At 39.3% G+C, this 7,677-nt stretch overlaps 1 long non-coding RNA gene across 1 annotated transcript; it reads right to left on the bottom strand.

The window, feature by feature from the left end:
- Positions 1-2,621: 2,621 nt before the first annotated feature.
- Positions 2,622-7,169, bottom strand: LOC127132451 (uncharacterized). Its single transcript, XR_007806718.1, has 3 exons — positions 6,796-7,169; positions 5,599-5,724; positions 2,622-5,319 (listed from the first exon to the last, which is right to left on the bottom strand). It is a non-coding gene; the product is annotated as an uncharacterized LOC127132451 (long non-coding RNA).
- Between the last annotated feature and the right edge of the window lie 508 nt (positions 7,170-7,677).

The raw sequence follows: 7,677 nt of genomic DNA, 5'->3' as shown, positions 1-7,677 counted from the left end.
TTCCTGTATTCAGGTTCAAGAAGACTAAATAGGGGCAGATGTTGTATCCCAAAATCTGCCCTTCCCTTTTCTTCACATCTCCATCTAACCAGTTGACTATAATTCATTTGCATGCATTATTAACTCATGCATAAGCATCATTCGTTACCATGGATTTCAAGTGTTTGACTTGCAGGGCTTTGGTTTGTTGGTACAACAACTGGAAATTCTTGGTTTGGACTTGCACTTGCCCCGAGGCCTCCAAAACCCTGATCTTAGGTGATCTCAGCATCCAGTACTTGGTCCGTCCATTTTTTCCCATTTTGGTGCTCGAGTCTTTTGGCCATATTCCAAGTCCTTGGTCTCATAACTCCCATCCACCTTCATTCATTCGCCTAATCATGGTCATACCACTATTGCTTGGTCCATAGGGTCACGTTCCCCGCTTCCATGTGTCAATTATAAATCTCGGGTTTGATTTATGGTCATGTTCATGTATTAAGTCGAGTCGTTTTCATTCAATTGGCCAATTTCTTTCACTTTTATCCCTAAAATATTCACTACATACAAAAAAATATGCAAAAAATGGTGTAACATTGCAAAAAAAACTCATTTTTGGAGGTTTTTAGACCTGTGAGTCGACTCATGACTCGGTGCAAAAACCCCGGGTCCGAATAGGTCGACCCACCAGTCGACTCAATTTTGGGCCACTTGAGTGAGTCGACTCACTCACCCTTTGCGTCGACTCATGCTCCTTCTTTCTTTTCCCTCGGGTTGGAACAGGTCGACCTACCGGTCGACTCAATGCTGGGAATTCCTGATGGAGTCGACTCACTCATGCCTTTGTGTCGACTCATTGTCAATTTTCCTTTCAATCATTTCGCCCCGGGTCCGGACAGGTCAACACACCGGTCGACTCAACCCTGAGAAGCACTGTTTGAGTCGACTCATTCCCTGCTTGAGTCGACTCATGGCTTGTTCTGCAGGATTTTGCACCACTGTTATGAGAAGGGGACTTTTGGGATGAAACATAATCCTCCATCATTAAGGCTTGCAATCCAAGGTAAGTAAACCTATGCATGAACACCGAAAATATCATGAGCATCCGACGACACTTCAATGTTTGGTACTTCATCGAGCTTCGACCACATGCATTGTGAACACATCAAACCTGCAGTAAAACAAGTGCAATAAAATCCACCAACACTTCAACTTGTACAATCATAACCAGTACCAAAATCAACAACACAACTATTATTAACCTACAGTCACAAGTCATGATTGAGTCTACATTGCACCTAAACCAACATCAAAGCTAATTGCATTCAAACTGTCACCTACAATAACCAGTCACTTGAACATATTTTCACTAAGTTAACTAGGAAACTAATTTCCAACTCAGTGAGTTAACCACCTAAACTCACTGAGTTCATCCTAACTAACTCCAAACCTCTTTTAACTAACTCCAAGCCTTTCCAAACCTCATTAATCCCAAGCCTAACCTCTATAAATTTTCTTCACCATTCACTACTCTCTAGCTCCACTTTTGTATTCACCATCTTCAATTCTCTGCAACCTTTCTCTTAACCCTCTCACACTCAAAGCTCAATTTTCCCAAAACTCCATTGAAGCTTCAAGAAGAGTGAGTTGAACCTCATCATACTACAGTTTTTGTGAAGAAGAAGATTCAGAAAACAAAAGAAAGATAAAGGCAATACTTCACCTTCTTGTACAAGTGATTTTCCGGCATCATCATCTTCTCCGATTAACACTCGCTGGAGCAATTCTCAGCTTCAGAGGTAGGTCCTTTTTTCATTGCATTTCTTGTTGTTATGCTGAACATTCCACCATGTTATTGCAAACCCCTATCATAAGGAGCTTTGAATCTTGTTCATGGAGGAGTATTATGGATCTAAGTTCTTAGTGGTTCTTGAGGATTCAGTATCATTATTGGATTTAGGACAGGAATTAGAGAATTTGGAGAGTGGATCCTTGTTCAGGAGGCAGAAACGAAGATGGAGGTGTCTCCGTTTTTCATTTCTGGTAACCACCACCGTCGGAAGCGATTTCCGACGCGGTGGTCCGCGGTGGAGCTCCGGCACCGGCGACCTGAGTTATCTTGGAAAAAAGCGCATACATTCAAATTCTTCTGGTTTTTTCCCAACACAACTCCCAATCTTGGGGTTCATTTTCTGATTGGGCTTATCACAGTCTAAGCCCAATACAATGCAGTTTTCTCTTATTCCATTTTCCTGTTGCACCCCTAGACTGAAGAAAACCTTGTCTAGCATTGGGCTTTGGCTACTGAAGCCCATGCATTTGGACTCTGTTTTGCTTTGTTTTCCTGCACATGCCAATCAAGCCTACACACCCTCTGTTTTGCAAAAGCTTTCTATTTTATTTGCTTTATTTGCTTGTTAATTAATTGATTTGATTGATAGAATTTAGGCTAATTAGATCAATTAGGAACTTAATTAGAATTTTCATAATTAGAATTTTAGATTCAATAAGTATAAAATTGTCAAAAGATCGTTTTACCCTTTAGGGGTAATTTTGGATATTTTCACTCATAAAATCACATGCTCCCTTAAGAATAGAATTAGCATAGATTTTTGATCAAGACTTTGATTAACATGCACATGTTCCCTTAGGATTTTTAACATAGGCTTTTTATCAACTTTAATCAACCATGACATGCTCCTTTAGGATAGTCTAATTCAATTCTAACCATTAGATTAGGGGCTAATCTAGTTTCCAACTCATTACAAACCTATGATTAAATTGGTCAAAAGCCATTTTGATCAATTAACTCCTTTGAACTTGTATAATCCCACAGTCTGGATTGAGTGACCAAAAAACCCTTAGTCACTTAATAAGACTTTTATTCTAAGTTATGGAGCCCGAAGCCTCAAGTCAAGATCTGCAAATCAAGGCATCCTCAGTCACATCAAGCAGCAGATTATACAAGATAAATCAAAGGTAAACACTTGGTTAACACGATTCAAATTGTATGAAACGAGCCTTAAGTAGTGAGGAATGATGAGATGGATTCTCTCATGTCCTCGTCTAGAGCGACTTTGCGTATGGGGCGTATGCCCCAAATATTCAAAGTGATCGCCCTTATTCATAGACTTTAGTGCAATATCAATCGATTAAACTACCAAGTCTTCTACACACAAGATCAACATCAACACAAGGATCAACAATGAAGATTCTTCACTATTAACTTGTCAGTCAAGAGAAGTATCATGCACATCAAGTCTTAAGTAATAGGGAATGACGAGACGGAGTCTCTCCTATCCTCGTCTAGAGAGACTTTACGTATGGGGCGTATGCCCCAAATATTCAAAGCGTTCGCCCTTATTCATAGACTCTCATGTGATTTTTATCAATCGACTGTCAAGTCTCTCAATTCATCTCTCTGTTCTATTCAATCATTCTTTTGCCTCCAATCATTCTTGCTTTCATCCCTAGTGGGTTGAACTATGAACACTCTGATTTCCTTATTTCACTATAAGGATACATAGGCAGGAGAATTCAAATTCTTCGCGAGCTACCTTATCTATTGCTACCCTATTTATCAATCAATCATTCTTCATTCATTCAATCTATACCATCTTTTGAGATCAATCATATTTCTCCTTGGACTTCTTGTCTATCCTTTTGGGATGTCTTAACGACATTTTGTCTCCTCAAGTGAGAGTTGTTTGGGCTACAGCCTCAAACACTTAATTTAGTCTTTCTTTTTGGCTTTACCTTATAGTGGTGGCCTGCTAGTCCATGTATTGGTAAATGCCTACCTTGCTCTGTGATTAAGAGTTTATCCCCTTCTTGGATCCAAGATACTATTCTTACTTGATCTCAAACTATCGATTTCCCCAGCAAGTGATACATTATCCCTTGTACTATCCAGTACTACAATCATCCCTTGAGTTGGTGTTTGTCTTGTGATCCCCTGTTGCTTAGACAAATGTCTCTCTCTCTCTCTATTCTCGTGGTTCCGAACTACAATTGCTCTAACTTTCTCATTGCACGATGAGAATACGTAGGCACGAGGATGCGGATCCTTGGCGAGCATACTTCTAATTATTCCTCCTTCGCCTTAGTGCCCCACTATAATCTTCCACTATTCATGAATCATTCACTCAGTGACATATTATTCCTTTGACATCGAAACACACTTTCTTTGGAATTCCATATACATCCATCGAAACACACTTTTTTTAGGACACCTAATGTAGTCCATCTTTCCACCTAGAGTTGTTTGGGCTACAACCTCAAACACTTATTTCCTTCATTTTTTGGCTAAACACCCTATAGGGGCGGCCTACTGGTCCACGTAGCGGTTAGAGTTGTTCCCTCTATGGTATGAATTTCATTTCTCTTATGGATTCCAATACACTTTCACCTTTATATTTCAAACAATACTTCTTCAGGCTCTAATCACCAGATATTCAACTTTGTGACTTTGGTCACTTCATTCCATTCATATTCATGATACACTCGTTATTCTACCTTCATTCACTTCATGTGATATACCTTATTCTTTGAGCCAAATATACTACCTCTTTGTGCTCCTTCTTGCGTCACCTTATGAACCAAGAGATGTTTGGGCTACAACCTCAAACACTAAATTCCTTCCTTTTCGATTTTACCTTATAGTGGCGGCCTACTAGTCCACGTATTGGTAATAGCCACCTTACTCTTGGGTTCATCTTTTCACCCTTGTTGGGGTTCAAAAGACTACCCTTTGGTTCAGACCATTCTTTGATCACACTCCTTTCTATCTCTCGCCTCTAGTTCCTTGAACTACGAAGCTCTGACTTTCTCATTACACAATGAGGATACGTAGGCATGAGGGACCTAATCCTCACTGAACACTTTATCTATTTCTTTTCCTTTTCCCCATTCTTTTGCGATTAATATTTAGATATAACACCTATTCGAGCGAGAACAATCAAAATGGTTCCCATGGAGTACCATAGATGTTAGGGATACTAATACCTACCCCTTGCATAACCGACTTCCTTATCCGGTATATCTCTTTCCCCCCGGATTTTACCTAGGTTTTCCCTTCCCTTTGGGGATAAATAAAGTTCGATGGCGACTCTGCTGTATGTTCGAGCGTGCGATATGTTTAACTATATTTCCGCTAGCTTCACCAACTAATCCATTTATCTTATGATTCCATTTTCAACATTGTTCCATAGCAAAGAAAATCCCAATCACCTTCTAAGTCCACTTTTTGATCCATCTCCATGAATCCAACCATTCAAGCCGCAACCATGGCAAACTGAATTGGTACAGTAGTCCATACTCATGTAAAACCAAGTCTTGAACCTGTAAAAGAACAACACAAGTCAGCAGCCAATATACATTCTCATACCTCACTACCTAACTCACAGCATAACCAGGAAGAATCCATTTAGCACCATATGACACAAGTCCATGCATAACAGAAGAAAAAGTGAAATCGTATAACCAACAATCACTAACTATCATGCAATAAGCAATGCCATTCATTAACCCTAACTAATTGTTTGATAGAACAAAGATAATTGTAACAGAGATTCAGATGGAGATAATGGGAAGGAAAAGATAGCAGACCCAAGTTATTACCTCATGGAAAGAATCGTGGATTAATATCCTACTTATGCGTGTGAAGTTCATCTGAGGCAACCCGTGGTGAACTTGTCGGTGGTAGGATAAGCCTTGTGTATTCTCCCATAAGAGCCGAAGCTGCTGCTGCAAAAGGAGAAAGGGATTTTTGGTTACCTTGCAGAAAATACAGACAAAAACCCCAACTATAATTCATTAACAAAACAGAACTGAATTCGAACCGCCGTAACCGAATTCCAACTAAATTGAAAACAAAAAAATACAGTTTAAAAGAAACCAAACTTCCCTAACAACTATAACAGAAACTGTGACGGAACCGGCATCCAAAAACAACAAGCTACAACTAGCCACAACTGAACTGTAACAAAACCTAAAAATAACCTTCCAAAACTTCCAACTGACACCATGCTAACAGAACCCGAAAAACACATTTAAACCTTCATAACTCCAATTCAGATCCAAATAAGAAAACTTCAAAAAAAAACTTTCAATCCTAACAGCTATCATATAACATAATCAGTTACAAATTTCAAACTAACTTTATAACAGAAATTCAAAATCTCCCTAAAAAACTTCTTAACCAAATCCTAACTGCCCTAACAGTTTTGCAACTGTAATCTAACTCAATAACAGAATCACAAAAACCTATATAACTTCACTCTCTCAGAATCTTGCATCTTCTTCTCCGGGAACCTTCCATTCTAACCTCTTCACTCTCCATCCTCCATAACCCCCCAAAAAACCAACCATCATCATTCAACAAACCTTTAATCCTCATACTCAAAACCTTCATTCCAATATCCTTCAGAAAAAACGAACTTCTTCCAATTCCAACCACCAACCATTCCTCTTCACCCTCTTCACGATTATTCACACAACCCTCCCCCGACCTGTGAAACAGATTTTCAATATCCACCAACCTCGCTCACCCTGCAACCTCCTTCAATCCCTTTACAGTATGGTTCGATACCTTCATCACAATCTAACAACGTCCCTCTCCCAACCGCCCTCATGTCCGCACCTTTCGACAACCTCTAACGGTTTAGAAACAAACTTCTAATAAGATGATAACCAACAACATTAACAGAAACAGAATCGAGAAACGAAAGAAGAAGAGAATAGCATAAAGAAACCATAGCAAAAAAAACAAGAGAGGGTAGAGGAGAGAACTTCTAACAGGGAGTACAAGAAACTCACGAATTTTTTGGAGAGGAGGGAGCGACACTCTTTGACGTTCGTCATCAGGAATCCTCCAATGAATGAAATCGACTCATCGCTTCAACCACGATTCGCATCACACTTCCAACGCAGTACACGAATCTGAATGTCTTCATCCTTCATCTCAAACGCAATACGAGGAAACGGAAACACAAAGCTCCAACATCAGTGACGCGAATTCGTGGGGCTTTTTCATGAAGTGGATCAAGGTCGCTCGCGAGGAGGAGTTACTTTCGGCGTCGACGGTAAGGTTCAACCTCAACATAAGCGCATTTTCTACATTTCATCCCTTTATCATTCTCGTCACGAGCTTCGTCACTTGAGCATTAGGTTGGATCGCTTCTCAGTAGTGTTGCCCCGGTTCTTGGAGCCTTCTTGAAGAGTCTTGAACTCGGATCTTTTCTTGGTGAGGATTGGGCTTTTGGCCCAAGTTCTCCCATTCAACATACCCCCTTCAATCCGCCACACACCCCAAGCTGGCCCATTTTAATGCTCATTAATAAGCCCTTAATCCCCATTTAATCTTTTTTAATCTATTTTAATTCTAGTTTTTGTGACTAATACTTGATACTGTTTGTTTTTTTATCTTGATAGAACTAGGATAATTTTTTACTTGATCTTTGTTAATTAGGAATTAATATGGTTTGTGTGATTAATTAGATTAATTAGTAATTAGCAGCTAGGTTAGATTTAGAAATTAGCCTAATCTTCATGTAGATTTTAATTTCTTAATTTTCCAGAATTAACACTCATTTGATTAACCATGCCATGATTAGGTTTTAGTCATTAGATTTTGGTTATTTCATTTTGTGGATTTTTGTTGAGATTAATATAGTTAGATATTGATTTCACCATGACTAA

The sequence above is a fragment of the Lathyrus oleraceus genome, chromosome 3 (assembly GCF_024323335.1).
Source record: "Lathyrus oleraceus cultivar Zhongwan6 chromosome 3, CAAS_Psat_ZW6_1.0, whole genome shotgun sequence".
Taxonomy (NCBI): domain Eukaryota; kingdom Viridiplantae; phylum Streptophyta; class Magnoliopsida; order Fabales; family Fabaceae; genus Lathyrus; species Lathyrus oleraceus.
The sequence above is the reverse complement of the archived record's forward strand: the minus strand, read 5'-3'. Positions and strand labels throughout refer to the sequence as shown.